The 25908-nt window shown below is 37.5% G+C and overlaps 1 long non-coding RNA gene across 1 annotated transcript in view; it reads left to right on the top strand.

Annotated features, from left to right (window-relative positions):
* LOC103091892 (uncharacterized) overlaps positions 1-19571 on the top strand; it is a 71076-nt gene extending 51505 nt beyond the window's left edge. The window contains exon 4 of the long non-coding RNA XR_008915480.1: positions 18273-19571. This is a non-coding gene — a long non-coding RNA (uncharacterized LOC103091892). The remainder of the gene's footprint in view (positions 1-18272) is intronic.
* Positions 19572-25908: the final 6337 nt, after the last annotated feature.

Genomic DNA, 25908 nt, shown 5'->3' with positions numbered 1-25908 from the left:
ATTAAAAATTCATTTATTTAAGTTACCTCTTCTTCTCTTCTCACTCTCTTCTAAACCCACTGAAATACAGTTTACGATGCCATAATTCAACTGACACTGTTCTCTCCAAAGTTATTTAATTGCCAAATCTAAGGGCCTTACCCTTCCATCCTGTAAAAATGGAGATTTGAACCCCAGACTTTAATCCCCAGAAGTTCACCTGAGATACCCACCTGGGCTGAGAACAAAATGGGTATTTAAACTGACTGTACCACCTACTTGATCTCTCTCTTTGCTTCCACATCTAAGCACACGCGTCTCTCAAAACGTAGAGTAAGTGGCTGTGAATGGGCTATTCAGCCCTAGACATGTGCTTTTCTTATTTTGTATTTTCTTATTTGCTTGATTTCTAATAATCTTTAATAAACCTCTAAAAATATAATACTTTTAGTAGAGAAACTAATTTAACTGTTACAATCCTTATATTTGATATACATCTGCTTTGCTTTGTGAAGTATGTTGATCACTTCTTCTTTGGTTAATTTGATTTTTAAATTTGATTTATTTATTTAGAATATTTTTACATGGATACATGATTCATGTTCCTTCCCTCCCCTTCTCCTTCCCCTCTCCTGGAGTTGACGAGCAACTCCACTGGCTTATATATGTGTCATTGTTCAAAACCTATTTCCATATTATTAATATTTACAATAGAATAATCTTTTAAAGTCCAAGTCTCCAATCATATACCCATCGAAGCACGTAATCAGTCATATGTTTTTCTTCTACGTTTCTACTCCCACAGTTCTTTCTATGGATGTGGATAGCATTATTTTTCATAAGTCCCTCAGAATTGTCCTGGATCATTGCATTGCTGCTAGTAGAAAAGTCCATTACATTTGATTGTGGTACAGTGTACCAGTCTCTGTGTACTATGTTTACCTGGTTCTGCTCCTTTCTCTCTGTATCAATTCCTGGAGGTCTTTCCAATCCTCCATTTCATCATTCCTTTCAGCACAATAGTATTCCATCACCATCAGATACCACAATTGTTCAGCCAATCCCCAATTGATTTATGCTCCCTCATTTTCCAATTTTTTTTTTGCCACTACAAAGAGCATGGCTATAAATATTTTTGTTCACGTATTTTTTCTTATTATCTCTTTGGGGTACAAACCCAGCAGTGGTATGGCTAGATCAAAGGGCAGGCAATCTTTTAAATCCCTTTGTGCATAGTTCCAAATTGCCTTCCAGAATGGTTGGATCAATTTACAGCTCTACTAGCAATGTGTTAATGTCCTAATTTTGCCACATCCCCTCCAACATTTATTATTTTTCTTTTCTGTCATATTGGCCAATTTGCTAGGTATGAGATGGTACCTCAGTTGTTTTTATTTGAATTTCTCTAATTATAAGAGATTTAGAACACTTTTTCATGTGCCTATTGATAGTTTTGATTTCTTTATCTGAAAATTGCTATTCATGTCCATTTATCAATTGGGGAATGGATTGATTTTTTTGTACAATTGATTTAGCTCCGTATAAATTTGAGAAATTAGACCTTTGCCAGAGGTTTTTTTTAAATAAAAATTTCCCCTAATTTGTTGCTTCCCTTCTAATTTTGGTTACATTGGTTTTGTTTGCACAAAAATTTTAATTTAATGTAAACAAAATTATTCATTTTACATTTTATAATATTCTCTATCTCTTGCTTGATCTTAAATTCTTTATGTTTCTATACCTTTAAAATTATCAAAGCCTTTTATATACACTATTTATTTGTGTCATGCCTCTCCTCTGACAATATATACTTTCTTATTTGGGGATCTCATTAATTTCTGTGGGTTTGATTATCATTCCTGTGATGTCATTCACAGGTCTATATATATCTACTATATTTCCTTAGTTTCAGTTATATGTGACCATGTTTGGCCTTTTGAATGTCCTGTCAACATTTCAAATTCATCATGTCCAAAATAGACCTCATTCTCTTTCCTCCCAAACCCTTACCACTACCTAACTTGCCTATCACTATTAAATGCCATATGATCATCCTTCTAGTTACCTTGGCTTAAAATCCCCCTTTCCTTAGTCATATTCACCCTTCATATTGAATTGATGCCAATTTTGTTTCTGCCTTTACAAAGCCTCTAGTATAAATTTTTTTTCTCTCCATTAAAACAGGTGCCATTCTGGTTGAAGTCCCCATAACCTTTTATCTACTTGGCCTCCTTACCTCAACTCTGTCTCCCCAATCTATTCTTCACTTAGCTACCCAAAAGATTTTCCTGAAGGGTATTTTTGACCATGCCACCCTTCCCTAACTCCTGAGTAATGTCACTAGGATCATGTCTTGACTCATGTTTGAATTGGATTTAAGTGAAACAGAGTTGCACAAAGATCATCAGAGAGATTCCAAAGTCATCCAAGTCCAGTGGCAAGACAAAAGTCAAGACTAGAGATGTTTTGGGATTTAGTAGATGACCTTGGTATCTTCCATGTCTGACTAAGCTCTAAGTTCTCCACAGAACCTCTTCATTCATCTTCATGGTCTTTGGAATGAATTGTTTTCATCTGCCCATTCTGCTAGGGTAAATCTTTGCATATATATGTATGTATACATATGTGTGTATAAACAATAAATTAGTGTTTATTGCCAAATGTTTATTAAATGTTTATTGCCTAGTACCTAGCTCACTAGGTTTTTGAGGATCAAATTGAGACAGAGTATTTAAGCACTTTGCAAATTTTCTTTTATAAATATAAACTGTTCCTGAATAGGATTCCTTATCTGGAAAGAGAAGAGGTTGTACTAGATGGCTTTTTGGGGCATTCCAGCTTTAGATTTATGAGGCTATGATCTTCATGGAAGAACAGATCAGTCTCAGGATTCTCTATTTCTGGTTGTATCTTCCCCTTAGTTATATTTCCCTGGGCAAGTTCCACTTGGCAGGCTCTAAGCAAAGAGAACCTGGAAGCATTGGATAGTGGAGATATTGACTGAGTCACAACATCAGGGACAACTGAATTCATGAAAGTACCACAGACTTTAGAGCTCTTTTATATTCTCTTTTATAATGCCTGTGTCAGAGTTTGGGAATCCTGATCCCACAAGTCCCAAAAGAAAGGTCTAAGGAAAATAATTATCAACTAATTAATCAATAAGCATTTATTAAGGGAAAGGCAGTATGGAGTAGTGGATAATTTTGGTCTTAGAATCAGGAAGATTTAGCTAAGTCCCATCTCTAACACATGTGTGACCTTAGGCAAACTGCTTAGCTTCTCACACTTAAGGCTTCTCTATAAGACTATAAGTTATAGAGTAGTTGTTAAGAGAGAGATCTTCCCAGTTCTGATAAAATCCCATGCCTTCCCAAGGGGTGCTTGAGGTAGCTCAAATAGATTTTCAAGAAATTGTTTATTTTTCAGTGAGAGTATCATACTCAGAAAATCAATCAAATAAATGTTTCATATAATTTTGTTGATTATTTAGCCTTAAGTAAGTGATAGGGGGTGGGTGGGTGGGAGCCATGATGATGGCTTAGTAGCAGTGAAAGCTGAAATTGCTCTGACAATCCTTCCAAACCAATCTGATAAAAAGTGCCTCAAATGACAGGAGTCAAAAACCAACAGCAAGAGTGAGTGAAGGGGCTTTCTCTCTAAATACAACTTGAAACACAGGCAGAGAGAGTCAATTTTCACAGGGTAAGGGGGAATTGGAAGTAAAACTGTGCACAGAGGAGTGCTGGCCAACCCCCATCCCCCACCTATTGCTCCAGGTTTCAAGCCTGAGCATAGGCCAACTTTAGGATCCCAGGATCTTGGACATAGCAAAAAAAAAAAGAGCACATCATGCCCCAGACCCACTCCTTGAAGTAAGTACCAAGCCATGGTTATCACCTGAAGCTTAGAAGTCCACTTGGCCCTTTCAAGCCTAGGCTGTGGGGGAGACCTAGCCCCAGGGCAAAATAGGTTACAATGCAGAGCCCTGAAAGCCAGTAGTAGAGGAGACAGAACCAGTAAATATCAGAATTCCCAGACCACAGTTTTAAGAAGGCTGGGAAAATAAGCAAACAGAAAAAGAAACACCTAACCCTAGAACATTTCTGTGGGGACAAAGAGTGAAACACAGTCAGTAGAGGATGGTGAGATTCAAGCAACCATATGTAAAACTTCAAAGAAGAATTGAAAGTGGTATCAAGTGCTGGAAGAACTCAAAAAGGAATTAAAAATTCAATCATGATAGGTTGAATAAAAATGGGGAAAAGAAATGAAAGAAAAGCAAAAAGAAAATAACAGCTTAAAAAGCAAAATTGGCTGACTGGGAAAAGGGACACAAAAATCCAATAAAGAAGAGAGTTATGTTGTTTTTTTTTTAAATAGAATTGGCCTGCTGGAAAAAGAGGCAAAAAATCCAATGAAGAAAAGAGTTCTATAAAAAGTAGAACAGACCAAATGGAAAAGGAGGATCAAAAGGTCATGGAAGAAATTCAGTTTTTAAAAATTAGAATTGGGCAAAAATAAGCTAATGATGAGACATCAAGAAACAACAAAACAAAATCAAAAGAATAAAAAAGGAAGAAAATATTAAATATCTCATGGAAAAAACAACTGACATGGAAAATAGATTGATGAGAGATAATTTAAGAATTTTTTAACTACCTAAAAAACATGAGCAAAGAAAAAAGTCTAGACATCATATCATAAGAATTATCCAAGAAAACTGCCCTGATATTCTTGAACAAGAGGGTAAAATAGAAATTGAAAAAATCCACAGATCACCTCCTGCATTAAATCCCCCAATGAACAACTCCTAGGAATGTTATAGCCAAGTTTAAGAGCTCCCAGGCCAAAGAGAAAATATTGCTAGCAGCCAGAAAAACAAAATTCAAATATCATGGAGCCCCAATCAGGATTACATAGGATCTGGAAGCTTTCACATTGAAGGACCAGAAGACTTGGAATATGATATTCCTGAAGACAAGGGAACTTGGTTTACAACTCAGAATCACCTACCCATCAAAATTGACTATATTCTTTGAGGGGAAAGTATGACCATTTAACAAAATAGAAGATTTCCCAGCATTCCTGAAGAAAAGACCTGACTTAAACAGAAAATTTGTTGTCCAAAAATTCAAGAGAAGCATAAGAAGGTAAATAAGAAAGAGAAAAATTTAAGGGCTTCAATAAGGTCAAATTGTTTATATTTCTATATGGAAAGATATCTGCATGATCATAGTAGTTAGAAGACATATACATAGACAGAGGGTGTATTAGTAAGGTATTTAGGATGATATATTAAAAAAATACCCTGGGGTTAAAAAAAGGATTGTACTCAAAGAAATAGGAAGAGAGAAGTAAAATGGGGTAAATGATACCAAATAAAAGAGGCATGACAGGAATAATATTACAGTGGAAGGGTAAATTAGGGTGGTAATAGATGATACTTACTTAAACCTTCTTTTCATTGGAATTGGCTCGCAGAGGGAAGAACAACCAGATTCATTGGGATATAGAATCCTATCTTATCCTATAGAAAAGTAGAAGGGGAATAATAAAAGGAGAGGTGGGGGGAGTAATATAAGAGAGGGAGAAGTTGGGGGGGGTGATTAAACCATCCTATAGATAAGTAGAAGGGGAATAAGAAAAAAGGGAGTAATATAAGGGAGGGGAAAGGGGGAGTGACTAAAAGCAAAACATTGATGTGGAGGGAAAGAGTAAAAGGATAAAGGGGAAGATTAAAAGAGGAAATCAAGATGATAGGAATATACAGATGATAATCATAACTTTACTTTGAATGTAAATGGGATGAACTTATCCATAAAATAGAAGCAGATAGCAGAGTGGATTAAAAATCAGAATCCAACTATGTGTTGTTTGCAAAAAACAGTTGAGGCAGGGAGACACATAGAGTAAATGTAAGAGGATGGAGCAAAATCTATTGGACTGAATTCAACTGAGACAAAAAAAACAATAGTATCAGTCATGATCTCAAACAAAGCTAAAGGAAAAAGATATCTGATTAGGAGATAAGGAAGGCAATTATATCTTGATAAAAGATAATATAGACAATGAAGAAATATCAGTACTTAACACATATGCACCAAATGATATAACATCTAGATTTTTAAAGGAGAAAATAAAGGAGCTTAAGGAGGAAATAGATAGTAAAACTATACTAGTGGGGACTTCAACCTTCCCCCATCAGAACTAGATAAACCCAACCAAAAATAAATAAATAAGACAGAAGTAAAGGAAGTGAATGAAATTTTAGAAAAGTTAGATATCTGGAGAAAATTGAATAGGGATAAAAAGCAATATACCTTCTTTTCAATAGCACATGGTACATATAAAAAAAAACTGAGCATGGACTAGGGCAGAAAAGCTTCACAATAAATGCAAAAGTGCAGAAATAATAAATTCAACTTTTTCAGATCATAATGCAATAAAAGTTATAATCACTAAGGGTTCATGAAGAAGCAAATTAAAAATTAATTGGAAATAATAAATATATATGAATATATAAAATAATAATACATAATCTAATTATTCAAAATAGGTAGATCCAAGAACAAATCATAGAAACAATTACTGATTTAATTGAAGAGAATGTCAATGAAGAGACAGCATATCAAAATTTATGGGATACAGTCAAGGCAGTACTCAGGAAAATTGAATGCTTATTATAAGTAAAACAGAGACAAAGCAGATCAATGAATTGAGCATGCAACTAAAAAAAAAAACTAGAAAAAGAACAAATTTAAAATCCCCAGTAAAAGACTAAATTGGAAATCCTAAAAAAAATCAAAGGAGAAATTAATAAAATTGAAAGTAAAAGAACTATTAAACTAACAAATAAGAATAGGAGCTGGTTATATTAAAAAAAACAAATAAAATAGATAGAATATCAGTTAATTTGATTAAAAAAAGAAATAGATAATAAAATTACCAGCATCAAAAATGAAAAGTGTGGTTTCACCTCTAATAAAGAGGAATTTAAAGTAATTGTTGGGTGCTATTTTGATCAATCATATTACAATAAATATTATAATGTAGGAGAAATGGATGAACATTTACAAAAATATAAATTGCCTAGATTAACAAAAGAAGAAATAGAACACTTAAATAATCCCAGTTTAGAAAAGGAAATTGAACAAGCAATCAATGAACTCGCCAAGAAAAAAATCCCCAGGGCCAGATGATTCACAAGTGAATTCTATCAAATATTTAAAGAACAATTAATTCCAATACTATACAAACTATTTGGCAAAAAAAGCAAAGAAGGAGACCTACCAAATTCTTTTTTTGACACAAATATAGTGCTAATACCTTAACCAGGAAGACCAAAAACAGAAAGAAAATTATAGACTGATTTCCTTAATGGACACTGATGCAAAAAACCTTAAATAAAAATACTAGCAAAGAGACTACAGCAACATATCACAAGGATTATCCACACTGACCAGGTGGGGCTTAAACCAAGTATGCAAAGCTCATTTAATTTTAGGAAAATCGTCAGCATAATTGATCATATCAATAATCAAACTAATAGGAATCACATGATAATCTCTATAAATACAGAAAGTCTTTGACAAAATACAACACCCATTCCTATTTTATACTAGAAAACTGAAATAAAAGGGTCTTTCCTTAAAGAATAAATGATATTTATTTAAAACCATCAGCAAATATTATCTGCAATGGGAACAAGTTAGAAGCCTTCCCAATAAGATCAGGAGTGAAGCAAAGATGCCTATTATCACCTCTATTGTTTAATATTATACTAGAAATGCTAGCTTTGGCAATTAAGAGAACAAGAAATGGAAGGAATTAAAGTAGGCAATAAGCCTTAGGCTGGCTAATGGCTAGCTTTTATATAGTACTTTATATGGTATATGATGGTGATGGGATACTATTGTGCTATAAGGAATGGTGAATTGCTTGATATCTATAAGAACTGGAAGGACCTCCATGAACTGATGCGGAGTGAAATGAGCAAAACCAGGGAGAACATTATACACAGAAACTGAGATATTGTGGGACAGTCAAATGTGATAGACTTTTCTACTAACAGCAATACAATGATCCAGGACAATTCTGAGGGACTTATGAGGAAGAATGTCATCTACTTCCAGAGAAAGAACTGTTGGAGTAGAAATGCAGATGGAAACATGATTTATTTCTTGTTTATTGCGCATATATGATTTGGAGTTTTGGTTTTATAAGAATATTCATTTACAAAAATGAATAATATGAAAATATATATTGTGTGATAATAGAGGTATAACTCAGATTGAATTGATTGTCAGCTCCTGGAGGGGGTGGGGAGAGAGAAAAAGGGAGAGAGAGAGACAACATTCTTGTATAACTTTGAAAAACTTATGTGGAATTTTATTAAAATAAAAAAAAATAAATTTAAAAAATAAAAATGAAAAAGAAAGTGATGGAGAAAATGTTAATAAAATTAAATTGAACAGTTTGTTGCAAAAGCACTTTTTTGGATAAAATGTTAAACATTTACTAGTACAGTGCCTCTTCTTTCTTGGACCCCTCCCCCAACATTTACGACATTTTGCTAGGTTCTGGGGGTACAAAGATAAAGATGAATATCATAGCAAACATGATTCATAGGCAGCATCACTCTTCTTTTTAAACCTTTACCTTGTCTTGGAATCAATACTGTGTATTGTTTCCAAGGCAGAAGATCAGTAAGGGCTTGACAATAGGGGTTAAGTGACTTGCCCAGGGTCACACAGTTGGGAAGTGTCTGAGGTCAGATTTGAACCTAGGACCTCCTGTCTCTAGGCCTGGCTCTCAATCCACTGAGCTACCCAGCTGCCTCCAGCAGCATCACTCTTGACTTATTATGAGATGGATCTTTGGCAAAAGTTGTGTACTTGTTGAAACCTGTGGGAGCCTTTTAGTCCCCAAAGTGATTTCTAAGAACTATATTTAGTATCCCCAGTGAAATATCCCCATATTTTATACTTATAATTTGGGTCTTCTGGGGGATGACTATCCCAGCTTTAAAGAAATCATTAAGTCTATATTCCTAAAACTTTAGTTCATGAGTCCTCACTGATACATTTATCTTTAGTAGTCAGCCAGCTGACACAATAAGCTCAAAGCAAAGGCATTTGCTGCAATAGTAGAGTCAGAACAATATTTGACAGTACATTTCCCCTGTCCCATAAACCTGATGTTCACTCACCCGCAAGTAAAGGCAGCACATCAGTGGGAAGAGTAGGTACATATAGAGACCTAAGTACAAATCTGGTCTCAGACAACGACTAGCAATGTGACTTTGGGTAAGTTACTTAACTGCTGTCTTCCTTAACTTCTTCAACTATAAAATGGGCATATTAATAATGCATTCCTATCTGTCAGTCCAAACCTCTCAGGGTTGAACTAGTGATGATAAAATAAAATGATATAGGATATCCCCAAAATCTTAGTGCAGTTTTAAGCTGAGAATGCTGTATTTGCAAAGCACGTTGCAAAATATAGGGTGCTATATAAAAGCCAGCCATTTTTGTTATTATTATTATCATCTACCCACCCTTAGCAGTAAATGAGACAAGGCCCTCCTAACCTTATGACCAGAAAGTTAAAGAACAATAAAGATAGGGGGCAGCTGGGTGGCTCAGCTAGGTGTAGAGATGGGAGGTCCTGGGTTCAAATTTAGCCTCAGACACTTCCCAGCTGTGTGACCCTGGGCAAGTCACTTAACCCCTATTGCCTAGCCCTTACCACTCTTCTGCCTTGGAACCAATACACAGTATTGATTCCAAGATGGAAGGTAAGGGTTGTTTTTTTTTTAAAGAAAAGAATAAGGATCTACATTCTGTACGTTAGCATTTATATGCAAAATGATGCTTCAGACTTCTCTTTTTTTCCCTTTTAGTAAAGAGTTAGGATTGGGAATATGGAGAGGATGAAGAAAGGACAAAAGCATTCATCCCTTCCAGATGGATGGATGGATTTAGTTACAGTATCTGAGTTTGAATGCCACCATGGACACATTCTACTGTGAGACCTCATGCAAGGCACTTATCCTCTGTGGGGCTTGGTGAGGGATTTGGACTAGATGACTTCTGTTAAGGATGAGGCAGGCCTCTTCCAACATGACATGCCATCTGTGGTCCTGTAGGACTGAGGCTGAGGTCCCGGGCTAGTGGATTGAAGGAGGCGGTGGCTCATATTGCTAGGGATTATTACAACTGTCTCTCCTCCCTGACTAGGATAAACAACCTCAAGATGGACCAGCAGAAAGTGCCCCAGTTTCTGTTGTTGAAGCAGGCAGAGCCTTGTGTTAGCCTCCAATGGCACCAAGAGGACATCTACTTGGGGAGGGAGGAAAGCACCTGCAGTACCTGTCACCAGGGCCCAAGTGATTGGCTGATGTAAATGTCAGGCCATTTTCCTCACTATGACAGCACACTAGGCTCTGGGGTAGCATTCCACTGCCTGCCTCTTCCTGTGATTCACAGTCACTGGGGGCTATTGTTGAATCATTGTTCTGATGAAGACGTAATAATTCTTGGCATAGAAATTTTATAACTCCCCATGCTTAAATCTTCCCAACTGTAGAGAAAATAGGTGAGTCCAGTTGGAAGCCACCCAGGATTTCCAATGCTCACCTCACAAAGCCAGGCCTTCCAAGAACAGGCACTGCTATTATCTTGGGACTGATGTTTTCAGAGCCAAGCTTTCTTTTTCCTCTTACTCATCCTCGTTGTCTGTACTCTCTTCTTGGTCATCCCAGTCAGGGCTGCTTTATATTGGTCTTTGAAGAAAAATAGTGGTGGTAGCATTGACCACATCTTTAAGGACACCTGGGAAGGTCTGACTTTGGTAAATTAATCTACTTGATATTGCTATTATTTTTTAAACCTTAACTTCTCACCTAGAATCAATACTAGGTATGGGCTCCAAGGTAGAAGAGCAATAAAGGCTAGGAAAATTAGGGTTAAGTGACTTGCCCAGGGTCACATAGCTAGGAAGTATCTGAGGCCAAATTTCAATCCAGGACCTCTCATCTCCAGGTCTGGCTATCTATCTCCTGAATCACCTAGATTCCCCTACTTACACTTATTTTATGGTCATTTGTGTACCCATCTTATGCGCCTTTACCTATCCCTTTGGTACTTGTATACTTAGCACATAGCAAAGAGTCTGAACCTCATACATTCATTCAACAATCCCTTATTAAATATATCTTCTATGCACTAGGCACTGTATTATATAATGGGGATACACATAAGAAAGAAATAATGCTGTTCTTGAGGAGCTTATATTCTAAAGGAAGAGACAACAAGGGCTTGTATAAGCATACATGGCATGAATATGAAGTGAATAAATGAAACTGTACAAAATAGTTAATCACAAGATTGGAAGGAGGGCACTAACAATTCCAATCAGCATTGTAAGAAGTTCCTTACAGGAAACTCCCTATATAGTCATGAAATCATGGATTTAGTTAAAAAAAAGATTGAAGAAGAATTCCATGATGATGATTCTTCCATGAAATCTCATCCATGGTGTCAGATGAGCACCACAGCTCTTTCTTCTCAAATTCCCCCTTTTTTCCTTCTTGAGCCATCCTTTTTCTCTTTCATAGAATCATAAAATCTCAGATTTGGAGGGAAGGAAGAGACCTTAAAGACTATTTAGGTTAACTATTACCCAAATAAGAATCCCAACTACAATATACCAAACAGGTGGTCATCTAGGCTTGACTTGGAGAACTCCTTGGTTTGGAAGCCTACTACCCCACTCCCCACTAGATAGCCTACCCATTCTACTTTTGAAGTGCTTCAATCATTAGGAAGTTTCTCCTTATTCTAATAACCCAGAGGAGCTGTAATTTCATCCATGTAGGTATTCTGTACTGATGCAATTTCCTACACAGCTTTGCCTCCTCATTCTGAGTGACTGAGTAGTCCATGTTCTACCATAAATTAACTTTAAAACTCAGTTTTAGTGTTACCATTTATAGGAAACTTATCCTAATTCCCTAAGATGCAACTCAATCAATTCCTTTTACTAAACTGTACAAGAGGTAAACAAGTAGGACTGCAGTAGAATTCTGGAATCTTGGGAAAATTTACTTTTGGTTGAATTCAACATATGTTTGATTAAAAAATTCTTATGTCCTTACTACATGCAAAGCACTGCGCTAGGCACTGAGAATATAAAGACAAAGCAAGATAAATCTTCTCTCCCAGAGCTTAAAATGTAGTAGGGTGGGAATGGTGATTAGACAAATACAAAAATAGCCATAATAAAAATTAGAATACAGAAAGAATGACTAAGAGATGTTTGAGCAGAGTGATTTGAGAAGTGATCACTGAGTGATAATTTCGATGGGGTATCATTGTGATTAGGAATGGGGAAGCTTTTATGAGAATATTTATCTGGTACTATTGATATTAGTTGAGTACAGTGGGATTAAGAAGTAGATTTTCCCTATACATACCTGGATCTGGCCATTGAGAACACAATGTCAATTGAAGAGGGCCTAATTATTGAGTGCCTACTAAGTGCTAGACACTGGAGGTAGTAAAAAGAATGTTAAAAGAATCTTTTTTTTTTCATGTGAGCTAGGCTAGTTCTTTCTCTTATAAGGAAAAATATAGTCCTAAGACAATTCTACAGGGGTGGGTAGGTGGTGGAGAAAGACTAAAGGCTTGGATTGTAGCATTTTTGAATATAAAAAGTCATGAGGAATCATGGTTGATTGGCAAAATAACCATGGCCAACACAGAGGGAGGGTAGTTACTGTCCAGCTGAGTCAACAGAATGTGGAATCATTTTGTTGAATATCCTTCCTCTGCTATGATTAAGTAAATCTCCGTTTGTTAACCATCAGATTTTCTGAGTTTTTCCATTTATTTCCGATACCAGTGTTACTGACCTACTTCAGGCTTTTCCTACAACACTGGGAATACAAATACAAAAATAAAAAGGTATCTGTCCTATAGAAACATACATTTATTGGAATGTGACAATATCTGGGGTCCATGAACTGATATGGGAGGGGAAATTGCACTGAAATTTAGCATTTTCTTCAATTATTTAAAATAGTATTCAGAAAGGGGACCTACAGGCTTCACTAGACTGATAAAAAGGGTCTTTGACACACAAAAAAAGATAAAAAATTCCTATACATGCAGAAAAGACAGAAGTTTCTGAAAGAGAAGAAAAAGCCCAGGACAAAAGTTTGGGGAATAACCATTATTAGTAGGTCGGAGATGATGATGGAGCAAAGGAAAATCAGAAGGAATGGTCAGACAAGTCAAATCAAGAAGCATTTATTAAGCACCTACTATTTACAAAGCATTCTTCTAAACTCTGAGGTCTTTTAGAATTCTAAATCTATGATCCTTACTCTCTGTTTCTCCATTAGGCACTTAGCAAGATTTAGCTTCCCATTACTTTACTTTCTAGATATGTGAGCCTTTTTTTTTCTCATTCAATATTCATTCTTTGAATTAACAAGGCAAATCCTGGCATGGACTCCAGTCCTCAGACCACTGGTAGCTTGCCATTCTGACTTTCCAGCTCACAAGCACATACCATCTCTCATATTCCTTCACATAAAACAGGAAGGAAGAGACATGATAGAGACCAAAGCAACAGCAGGACTGTGTGCTCATGGGTCATATTGCAGTGGTCCTGGTGGGGAGATGGAAGCCTGAGGCTTCTTTTTACAGGAACAGACCTTGGCAAGAAGGTGGATGAGACAAATACTCAATTTGGCTGCTTAGTGCCTTTTGAATGTACCCAGTTCAGACTTAGAGCCAACCAAAAAGACTCCTCTTCACCACATAGTAGACTAGAATTAGTGACAGAATGTCTATACATTTTCTAAATCAGAGAGAAAGAGAGCTCCATTACATATCAGTGTGCCTTCATGGAAGCAGGTTTCCTAGTTCATCAACTGATCATACTAGACCTGCTCTCCAGCCCTCTGTTATAAAAGAGATACTACCTAGGTTCTCTGAGATGAAGTGATTTCCCTTATAGTACTGGGTAATCTGCGTGCTTAATTGCTTAAATGAACTAAGAAAGGTTTGGTGGGTGTTAAAGCATGTGAGAGAGTAGATTTTACACTGTGAAACATGTCACCTATATCTATCTATCTACACATATGTATACATTTATTTACATACATACTCATATACATGTATATTAATATATGTATTGTATGTATATATCACTGTATGCTTGCATATATGTGTCTGAGTATATATTAAAATGACAACATTTATAAACATGATAAATATATAGACACATATATGTTTATATATATATTTATATGACAGAAGGAAAATCTCTTTCCAAATTCTGTTTTCAGATTTTTGAGATTTTTTTTTCAGATTTGAGAATTCAAGGCTAAAAAAAGGAGACACTTCACTAATTCACATTTTTATAATATTACAGAGCAGAAAAAGAGAAATGTTGATCAAGGGTACTTTCAAGGTAATTTTAATAGCTTTGGTTGGATATGTTAATGTAGTGGTCAGAAAGAGGAAGTTCTTAGTGTTCCTTACCTGCCCATACTTTGCTTCTGATAACTGCTATACTTTTATATATGTGTGTGTGTGTGTGTGTGTGTGTGTGTGTGTGTGTGTGTGTGCAAGCATATATACACACATACACATTTGTATCTATACACTTACATGCACACATAAATGTATATCCAGTTGTAGTCTTTTTCCTGAGCTCCAGTCCTTCATCAATAATTACCTATTGTACCCATTGTTTGTCCCATTGGTTCCCAAAATTCAATGTGTCTAGAGTGAATTCATTCTTCCTTTCCTCAGTCCCCAACCTTCCTATGTACCTTACTTACCAATCCTCTTCTTGCTTCTCTCTTCATTAAGGTTTCATTATTCTTCTAGTCACTCAGGGTCTAAACTTCAGTTATCCTAGACTCTTCATTCCTCAACATATACATATCAAACTCTCACATCTGTCCCTCCACTCACATGACCATTACTTTAATTCAGAACCTCATGATCTCTTGACTAAACTATTTGCAATAGGTTCCTAATTAGTCTTCTTGACTTAAGTCTATCCCTTCTTCAATCTATCCTTGCCAAAGTGATGCTGTTTTGTTGGTATTTAAAACTCTTCGTAATTTGGTTCCAACCTTTCTACATTTATTGGATCTTATTCCACTTTATGTTCTCTATGAGGCCAAACTGTCTTGTTTGCTATTCCCCTTATATGACATTCCATCTCACTCCTTTACTATCTTTTCCATGTTATTTCTCATGTCAGGAGAGCTCTCCTTCCTCCCTCTTGCTTCTGAGAACCCCCAATTTCCTTCAAAGCTCAGCTCAAGTGCATAAGATTTTACTGATCCCAATAAATGCTTGTACCCCAAATATCAATTCTTTTTAATTTACTGATGTGTATAATTATTGGTTTCTATAGTAGAATCATGCTCCTTGAGGGTAGGGATTATTTCATTTTTCTCTTGGCATCCCCAGGGACTAAAATAGTACCTGGAACATAGTAAGTGTTGTTTGATAAATATCCACTAATAATGGATTAGTTTATCAAACTAAGAAAATATGATCAAAATGTTTATGAACCAACTACTACATGTAAGGTATAAATAAACAGCTTGTCAGCTAAAATTAAGTATATGACACATTATAGATTGCCTTTTATATCATGGGGGGTCCTTTCCCACAAGAAAATGCAATAGATATTTCAACCATCTACTTTATATGCAAGTACCTTGGTTTTCTTGCTTAGTAATAAGCAATAAGTAATAATAAGTGAGAGGGTTGGGCTTTATGATCACTAATGTCCCTTCCAGTTCTAGAGACCTATTATCCCCTTGCTTTTTCATACCTGTATGTCTAACCTTTTTATTCTTTGAGGCCTCGAATCTGCCTTATACATTTTGCCTAAGCCCAATATAGCAGAGTACATATTGACTCTCAGGAGATGCCTGTTGAATTAGATTTGTGCTATTCTGTTGCCATCCTAGATTTCTCACAAATACTAATGAACAACTCACAAATACCAATGAATCACTTCCTTTGGATCTTTAGTGAGTCATTGGAGTAGCTAACTCTTGGGAGTCAAGTGAACGAACATTTATTAAGCACCTTCTATGTGTCAGCAACTACCCTAAGCACTGCAGATATAAAGAAAGGGAAAAGACAGTCTCTCTCTCAAGAAGCTCACAGTCTAATGTATATACAAGATAGAAACAGAATAAATTGGAGATAATCTCAGAAGGTAGGGATTAAGGTTATGGAGAACAGGGAAAGTCTTTGTGCAAGAGAAAGAATTTTCTCTAGGAATTGAAATAAATTGGGGAATTCAGATTGAGATGAAAGAGTGAATTCCAGGCATAGGAGGCAGCCATTAAAAATGCACAAAGTTGATAGAAGTGTTTTATTTGAGGAATAGCAATGTGACATGGAAATCACTTATAAGACTGATATATATTAATTTAAGGTCGCCAAGGAATTCAGCTATGTAATTCCTAAATGAAAACTCAAGTCAGCAGTCAAACTTTTGGAGTTTTTAATTACAAACAGGAGGAAGAAAGGTATGAGGGAGAGAGAGAGAGAGAGAGAGAGAGAGAGAGAGAGAGAGAGAGAGAGAGAGAGAGAGAAAGGGGAGAGAAGGGAATAGGATTTAAATACCCCCTCTCCTTAGGCTGGGCCAAAGGCCCAAGCCCTTAGATAACTGAGGCAAAGAAAAGAGATCAGTCCCTATCACTCATGTGACCAAAATGGAGAAACAGTCTCAGGGGCCTCCACCTCCAGACTCCTTCAGAGCAAAACCTCTCAGAGCAAAACCTCCTCAGAGCAAAACCTCTCAGAGCAAAAAACTCTCCTCAGAGCAAAACCTCTCAGAGCAAAAAACTCTCCTCAGAGCAAAACCTCTCAGAGCAAAAAACTCTCCTCCCTCTGTCCTCAGACCCCGCTATCTTTAAGAAACCATCTAAGTTCCCTCCCCTCAGTTCTCACATCTACCAATCACTGTCGATGTCTCCCCTGTGCCAATGGTGGCTCTAGTTTAACCCAGGAACGCCCAGAGGTCTGTGGCTTTGCACATGTCTGTTGAAGGTCATATTCTCAAATAATTAAATCTTGATCTTTGCTGCAGCCCTTCCTAAATCCTGTTACTCTAAGTAGGGTGGAGATTGTATTTCCCAAGACCTGGTTCTGTCATTCCAAGTATCTCTATTGTATCAATTCTAAAATCAATCATGACTCAAAGAACTTCCTGTTCTATGCTTAAGCATAGGTCAAAACCCTTTCCATTGTTTAGCAAAAGGTTTCTGTCCTAAAGTAGTCTTAAGTAGGGAGGAGAAGGATCCTCCCATGCCAAGGGGTTTCACATTCCAATAGAATTCTTACTATCAGTAGGAAATTTTTTCCAGTATGAAATTTCCCAATGGGGAAATTTCCAACATTCATAAGTCTAAGAAATTTTAAGGTTTACAGCAAGGAGAAGGATGTCATTGCATTACAGAGTACATAAGGACAAGTAAGGTATAAGAAGACTGGAAAGGTAGAAGGGGGACAACAGAAGATTTCATATTTGATCCTGGAGGTGTTAAGGAGCCTGGGAGTTTATTAATGGTAGAGGTGCATAGTCAGACTCTACATTAGGAAGATCAATTTGACAACTGAATGGAGAATAGACTGGAAGTGGTGAGACGTTTGAGCAGAGAGACCAAATAGAAGACTCTTGCAATAGTCCTGGCATGATGTAATGAAAGCTGTCCCCAGGGTGATGGTAGTGTCAGAGGAGAAAGTGGGTATATAGGAGAGATGTTGCAATGTTAGAATCAACAGGCTTGACAACAGATTAGAAATTGGTGTCAAACTGCAAAGAGTTAAGTATAGAATGAGAAGAAAGAAAGTGAAAGTATTGAATGTAAACAGACTTCTCAAAGAGTTTAACCACATTTGATGGGTATATGTTTGGGGATTTTGGCTTTAAATGATCACTCTATTGCAAATATTAATAACATGGAAATAGGTTTTGAACAATGATACATGTATAACCCAGTGGAACTGCTTGTCAGTTCAGGGAGGGGGGAGGGAAAGAACATGAATCATGTAACCATGGAAAAATATTCTAAATTAACTAATTAATTAATTTTTAAAAGAGTTTAACCACAAGGGGGAGGTAGATAAAGGACCATAGCTAGAGGGGATAAAGAAATCAAGTAAGAGTTTTTGATGGATGGGAGAAAGAAGAGGGTTTTTTTGTTTGTTTGTTTGTTTTTTGTTTTTTGTTTTTTGTAGGCACTAGGAAACTACCCAGCAGACCAGGAGAGCCTGAAGATAAAAGAGAGTGCAGATGGTAGAGGAAACAATCTGCTAAAGAAGGCAAAATGGAATGGAATCCCTTGTGCCTATAAAGGGAGTTACCTTGGCAAGGAGAAAAACCAGCTCTTCTATGAGATGGGGGGAAGGAGGACATGGTGGCAGAAGACATCTAAATGATATGAGATGAGGAGGAGTAAGAGAGAACCCCCAGTGAATGGCATCAATTTTTCCAGTGAAATATGATGAGTTAAGAATTCTCAGCTAAAAGGGAGGATGGAGGGGGAGTTATGAGAGGTTTGAGGAGAAATGAGAAGGTTGGAAAAGCTACTCTGATGAGTGGAATAGTGAGTCAGCTAGAGAGTTGTAAAAGAATTGTCTTGCAGTAGAGAGGGCCCATTTGAGATTATAAAACATAAATTTGTAGTGGATGCAGTCAGTCTGTTTCTGTGATTTTCTCCAGTTTAATTCAGCAGCATGTGAATAGGATTAAAGGCAATGGATGATGGAAGATTAAGACCTGGAAGTTAAGACAGGATAAAGTGGGATGGATGAATGAACTTAAGAAAAAGACAATCTAAATCTGAATTGGTTCATAAAGAGATCAACCCTTAGAAATAAATCAGTCAACCAGCATTTTCAAAACACCTATGTCTCAGGAACCATGCTAGGTGCTGAGGATATAAAGACAAGAAAAGAAAAGCATTTGGTTCTTGCCCTTAAGTTTACATTCAGTAGGTGAAATGTACATATCGATAGGAAGCAAACAAATACTGGGAGAAATTATGCTTAACCCACATTGATCCTTAATCACTGCTTATTGAATTGGAGCCTAGAAGGCAGTTGAGTGGTTCTAAGCAACATGCCCTTGAGCATGGCAGTGCCAGAGCAGAGCAGTAATGGCCTTTAAAGGTAAATGAAAGTATTTGAATAGCTGGAGAGAGGAAGCCAGCCTAGTGATTTGTGAATGCCATTGTCACTTCTTTGAGAGGACAGCTTGGGTCCAGGCCAGAATATATGGGCTCTATTGAAGGAGTTGTTGATTTATCAGTCTTGTAGCTTCCTGAAGGAGAGACTAGTCCACAAGAAGACCATGAAGGTGCCCACTATAAGGCAGGTGATGGATGAAGAACTCTATGTCTTGTCCATTTTTCTTTGAGACAGGCTAGAAAAATCTGACCCCAACTGCTCATAACTTTAAGGAAAATACCTCCAAAGTAAGTAATTTCCAGGAAGTCTGGTGAATAATGGCCTCCAAATAAAGTTGGATAGAATTCAGACATGAAGTGAAGATGGGGTCTGTGTGACATCTGAATGAATGTCTTTTTGCCTCCAAGTTGATGCTTAAGGTAAGGAAAAGTCAAAGTTAAACTCCAGTTAACACTCTTTAAGCACATGCAGATCCCCAAATAACCTTAGGAGAGATGCCAAGGAGCTGCTACCCCTTGAAAGGAAGATGGTGCAGCAAAGTTCCCGGGATATAATATGCAAAAGGAAGAGAGGAAAGAGGAAGCCACTGCACAGATGTTACACCAATTCTACTGGTGCTTAGTTCCCATTTGAAACATGTTTTCTAAGGTTATTTGCCTGAATTTTTGAGCCCCTTTGGGCCTCCAGGTGGCATAATGTATAGAGTTCTTCATCTGAAGTTAAAAAGACCCTCTTCCGGAGTTCTAATATGGCCTCAGACACTTACTAGCTGTGTGGCCTTGAATGTGTGGCCCTTAATCCTTTTTACCTTAGGCTTTAGATTCTCTTCTGTAAAATCTAAGAGAAGGAAATGGCAAACCACTCTAGTATCTTTGCCAAAAAATCCCCAAATGGAGTAATGAAGAGTCATATATGACTCTACAACAACAGTAACAACATGGATATCCTTCCTCTCTTCCAGCTGAAATTGGTGGTCAAAATTTTAATGCTGGAATCAAAAAAAAGAGAAAATGATATCCAAAGTCCAGAGCCACAACTAAGGAAATTGGCTCTAGAAGAACTATAGAAAAGACCCAAACCTTTCTATATTCACAGCACCCTGGTCAAGCCTCCTGACTTAGTCTAATAAAAGACAGACCCTGTGAGGGTAGAGAGAGGAGCAAAGCCACCTCTGTAGTTCTTTGGGGAAGAAGCCGTCTGGGGTATATGGGATGGGCTGAAGAGGGAGCCCAGCAGTGAGGCACTTGGGGTGCAGACAAGGTGATCCAGTGGAGTAGGTAGAGGGAAGCTGTTTCACTCCACTTATTGTTTTTGAGGTTCCTAGGGGAGAGAAGGGAGACATCAAACCTTCTCAGGAGACTGGGTGGCTGTCTGTCTTCTTACTAGAACCTGAACCTGAAAGGGGCTTCTTCAGAGTCCCTTGGAAACAAGAACCAGGATGCCCCAGAGAAGTGAAAACAAATGCTAACCAGGATTAGGGATTCTCTGCTAGGGGAAGGAAAATTTACTTTCACTCCAAGTTTTGCCCTTCCTGGCTTTTCAAACTTGTTGGTAGGAGGCATGGGAATCCTAGGGCAATGGTATCCCTATAAAGACAGCAATTTCCCTCCTAGCTACAACTTGTTCTGAGGCTTGAGACTAGGGACTCTAAAAAGTTAATGGTGGAGATAGCCAGGTGACTCAGTGGATTGAGATCCAGGCATAGAGATGAGAAGTTCTGGGTTCAAATTTGACCTCAGACACTTCCTAGCTATGTGACCCTATATGAGTCACAACCCCCATTGCCTAGCCCTTACCGTTTTTCTGCCTGGGAACCAATACACAGTATTGATTCTAAGACAGAGGATAAGGGTTTAAAAAAAATCAATTCTATGGAGGATGTAATGGGTACAGGCCAAATCTGCAAACCTTACTGAAAAAGTTGAGGACTGAGAGTCAGAGGCCTCAGCATCTTTCCAAGGATTGGACAAGGTTCTCTCTAAGGTTCCTTCTAGTTTTAGTAGTCTGTGAGTCTGTGAAATGTGGAATCTACTTAATTCCCTTTTAGCTTCACTAAAACTTATAATGAGTCTCCCATGATCTTGGATAAGACTTGCTGAAATTGTCTCCTCAATAAAAAAATGAGAGCTGGATTAGGTAATTCTTGATTTCTACGGTGTCTTCCAGTTCTAACATTATATTTTGAGGGTTTTGTGTATGTGGGGGGTGGATGGGGATTAGGGAGATTGACTTCAATTCTTCTTTAAAAACCCTTCTCTAAAGCATCTATTTGCTATTAGGATTATCATTCACCTCTCCCCCCCCCCCACCCCCAGGGGTTAAGTGGTTTGACTAAAGTCTTACAGCTAACAAGTCTTAGAGCCTCTCTGACTCCAAATATGGTCCTTTTCTGTATACCTAGTAAGTCTGCCCACTCCCTAGCTCTCCTATCTTTCCCTTCTCTGGAAAATGAATATGAGAGGGTTGGACTAATGTCTAAAGTTCCTTCCAGCTGTAATAATGAAATTCAGAGCAGAATGGACAAATGGATCATCAAATACCAAGACCTACTATGTGTAAGACACTGTGTTCCGACCTAAGGATATGAATAGAAAATGAAAACCAGTTTTTGTCCTTAAAAACTTATATACTACCTAGTTAGTTATTTCTATTATGTTAAATGCCTTTTCTAAATGGATGTTAAAGAATTTATAGATTTAACTTGTTATTCTATTCAACAAAAAGGACTTATTTGTGTGTGTGAGAGAGACAGAGGAAAAGACAGAGACAAAGACAGATACAAAGAGAGAGAGAATGAGAGAGAGAGAGAGAGAGAGAGAGAGAGAGAGAGAGAGAGAGAGAGAGAGAGAGAGAGAAAGAGAGATGGGGAGGAAGATACTGAATATCTGTGGTGGCAAACCTATGGAACATTTGGCAGAGAGGGGCACTCAGAGCCCTCTCTGTGGGCATGCCTGCCATAGCCATAGCACAGAGTTTGCCAGAGTTCATTACTAGAAAGCCAGAGGGATGTGGGGGCCAGGCTGCTCCCCTCCTCATCTCCATGTGTGCCTGAGGACATCACTTGCCCCTCTAAAAGGTTTGCCATCACTGCTCTATACTTAACCTTTTGGTGATATGTACTGCCACACTGTGTAGAACTGCTGTCTTAGCAGTCTAGGGGGTTTGATGTGGGTTTATCCAGTTGGAAGACTGTTCTGGCAAACATCACCTCCTCCTAGTTTTTGCTATATTTCACTCAGGCCCAGGCATGTCACCTTGCATAATGGAGTCAGTTTCCCATAGAAATAGATAGGCTTGCTTGGAAACGATATAAAGCAGTTTATACTTTATTGGGATGATAAAAGCAATAAAACAATATGTAATAAAACATTTATATCAAGTCTATAGCTTCTCCAAGACCCTGGTAACCCCTAACCAGACTGTTCTGGTCTCAAAAGTTCCAAGGGAGATACAGTTTGGTTTGTTTAATTCTTCAAGTTACTATTCCTATCAAGGAAGAATTGAAAATAAAACTCAACCCCCAACTAGTAGTATCTGACTCATACTTCAGTAGGGCCAGTTCTTTTTTTTAATTAAATTTTAATTTATTTTCAGTTCTAAATTCCTACCCCTTCTAATCCTACCCCACCACCTCCCAGGTCCATTAAAAAGGCAAGAAATATAAAACCTATTACAAAAGGGCTAGTCTTTACATGAAAACTCAAGAACTCTAGACCTGGGTCCTGGCTTTTCTTCAGGATTTGGGGACATAGACTCATAACCTATTTTAGCTAGAAGCTCCTAAAAACTGATGTTTTTTCCATTAAGTATCCTTCCTATTGCTACTTGGGACCTCTAGCTACTCTTAAAAACAAACAAAATCCCTTACTTTTATTGGTATATTTTATTTTTATATCACTTTCATTTTTAAAAAATATATTCCTTCCCTTCCCCTGGAGGAAGCCATTCCTTGTAACAAAGAATAAGCAAGAAAGAGGAAGGGAAGAAGATCAACAAAACACTCAACAAATCATCTATGTCAAATAGTATATGCTATATTCTACACCAATAGACTTCACATTTCTCCAGAGTAGTAAGAGACATATATTTTCTCAACTCCTTTTCCAAGGTCAAGTTTGGTCTATAGAATTTGACAATTTTCAATTTTTTTCTTTTCATTTGTAATGTCAGAGTCATTGTATATATTGTTTCTCTGACTGTTTAATTCACTCTGCATCTATTCATATATCTTTCTATGTTTTTCTGAATTCTTCATATTCATCATTTCTATTCTATATTCTACATTTCTAATAGTCTATCATATTCACCATGAACCACAGTTTGTTTAGCCATTCCCCAAAGGTTGAGCATCTACCTTGTTTCTAGTTCTACTCTATTTTCAAGTTCTAACACAAAAAGTGCTTCTGTGAATATTGTTGGCATACATAGGATTTTTCTCTAATTACTTGCTGGAGTACTTACTTGTGGAACAAGGAAGAATAGAGTCAGTGGAGGACCATTTTATGTTGCTATTTCTCTTCCCTCAAAGTGCCTCAGTTCTAGTCAACAGGTCTGTCATATTCTCTCAGTTCAAGACCTTGTCCATGGTTCTTTTCTGTTGGCTGCCATTTTTGATCACTTCCTTTAACATACTTTTCTCTCAATGCTAACTGGATAATCAAAGCCCAGCCACTCCATGAAGAGGAAGAGGAATAAAGATAGAGAGTAATGCTATATAACCATGATGATGTTTATATAGGTGAGGTAGAAAGAAGTAAAATCTTGTCATTTTGGTTTAACCTCCCAACTAGCTGGGATCTAAATGCCTTCCTCCCATAGTAGTTGTGAGAATCAAATGGAATAATATTTGTAAGCACAATGCTTGGCATATAGAATGCACTATATAAATTCTAGCTGTTATTATTAAGATGATCAGTCAGAGAACATACACCACAGTATTGGTGACTTCTCATATCAGGATTATGATTGTGTTTGGTCCAGGCACCAGAGGGTTAAATAGCTAAGCCAGATAGATAGGTATATTAAAACACTGCCCACGGTTGGGCACCTCAGCTATTGTGGCAGCAGTGGCAGCTACTGAGGCTTAGGATAGATGTAATTTTGTAGCAGGGTGGGGAAAGAAATAGTATAGCTGGCTCTCTTTTTGTCTTCAACCCTTTATTCTGCCTTTGTGGGGCTGAGTCTATCATTAATTGGAATGTGAAGGAAAGGAAGTAAAGAACTCTCTTATTTATTAAAAGCCAAGAGGAGACTCAAGAAACTTCCCAATATATTGAATTTGATTATCTGTCTGTGAAGGACAAGAGGACCAAAGACTCTGAAAATTAGGCCTGTGGTATTTGGCAAGTATGCTTGATGAATAAAACATTGTGGGAGGACATCTACTGATAGCAATGAGATTTCCTTACCCAGCCCATCAGAGGATCCCAAAGCACTTTAGAGTCATTTTGGCTAAGTGTCACACCTTCTGGGTTGTTTCTAATACTGCCATTTAATGGGGGAGAGAAATTGGAGAGTGGTGGGGGGACCTGATACATTGCTATTGCTCTGAGATTTGGAACAAGTTATTTCATTTGAGTCAAGGAAGCCCCCAAGTCCCAATTCCCCATTGGAACCATTAGACCATCCTTCCTCCTGCAGCTGAGTGTTTCAGTGAATCTGCTCTTGACTCTGATTGTAAGTATCAATCAGGAAAACAGCAATCATCCAATAAGGGAAAAAGACTAACACATCATTGAGAGATGTTAGTACAGAGTAGGGCAGGGAGAGAAGCAAAGGATATTCGTACTATTCTCTGGGGCAGCTTACAGAGCAGAAAACCTGGAAATGTGTGCAGATGAAATTGTAGCTGTCAGACACAATGCCCACAGTGTTCTCAGTGGAAAATATTGCTTAGTAGCATAAGTTTAAATAATTCAGCCTGGATTTCAGGAAGGGCTTGCTAACCCTTTATGAACTGAGAAATAATTAATCAGAAGATGGGGGTTCTTAGTTACTTCCATGGACCCACACCTGCCAGGAAAGGACACCAAAAAAATCATAGAATATTAGGGTGGGAAGGAACCCTGGATAACATCTACATCAGAGGTTCTCCGATTATAGACTGGAGACCTTTGGGGATCCCTGAGGCCCTTTGAGGGGGTCCATAGGTTAAAACTATTTTTCCTAATGACACTAAGATGATTTAATTTCTAATCCAGTAAGTATCAAAACATATCACCAGGGATGTTCTAGACCTAGCTCCTATAGGAGTCCGCTCCTGCAGGTTCTCCTACCTATGTAGTTATTCAGTTGTTTATCACTTGTGTCTGACTCTTTATGACCTCATTTGGGGTTTTCTTGGCAAAGATACTGGAGTAGTTTGCCATTTCCTGCTCCAGTTCATTTTAGAGATGAGAAACGGAAGCAAACAGGATTCAGTGACTCGCCTAAGCTCACACAGCTAATAAGTATCTGAGGTGAATTTGGACTCGGGTCTTCCTGAGTCTCCAGGCCTGGCATTCTATCTATTGCACCACCCAGGTATCCATTAGCTATCAGTTTGTGTGTTAACAACGTTATTATTTTATCCAAGTACATCACAACCTTTTTTCATGAAAGTCCTTTGAAAATTAAAATCTTATATTGTCTTTTGTATGGTTGTTCAGTTGTGTCCAACTCTTTATGATCTCTTGGGGAGTTTTCT

This window comes from Monodelphis domestica, chromosome 1, assembly GCF_027887165.1.
Source record: "Monodelphis domestica isolate mMonDom1 chromosome 1, mMonDom1.pri, whole genome shotgun sequence".
Taxonomy (NCBI): domain Eukaryota; kingdom Metazoa; phylum Chordata; class Mammalia; order Didelphimorphia; family Didelphidae; genus Monodelphis; species Monodelphis domestica.
The sequence above is the reverse complement of the archived record's forward strand: the minus strand, read 5'-3'. Positions and strand labels throughout refer to the sequence as shown.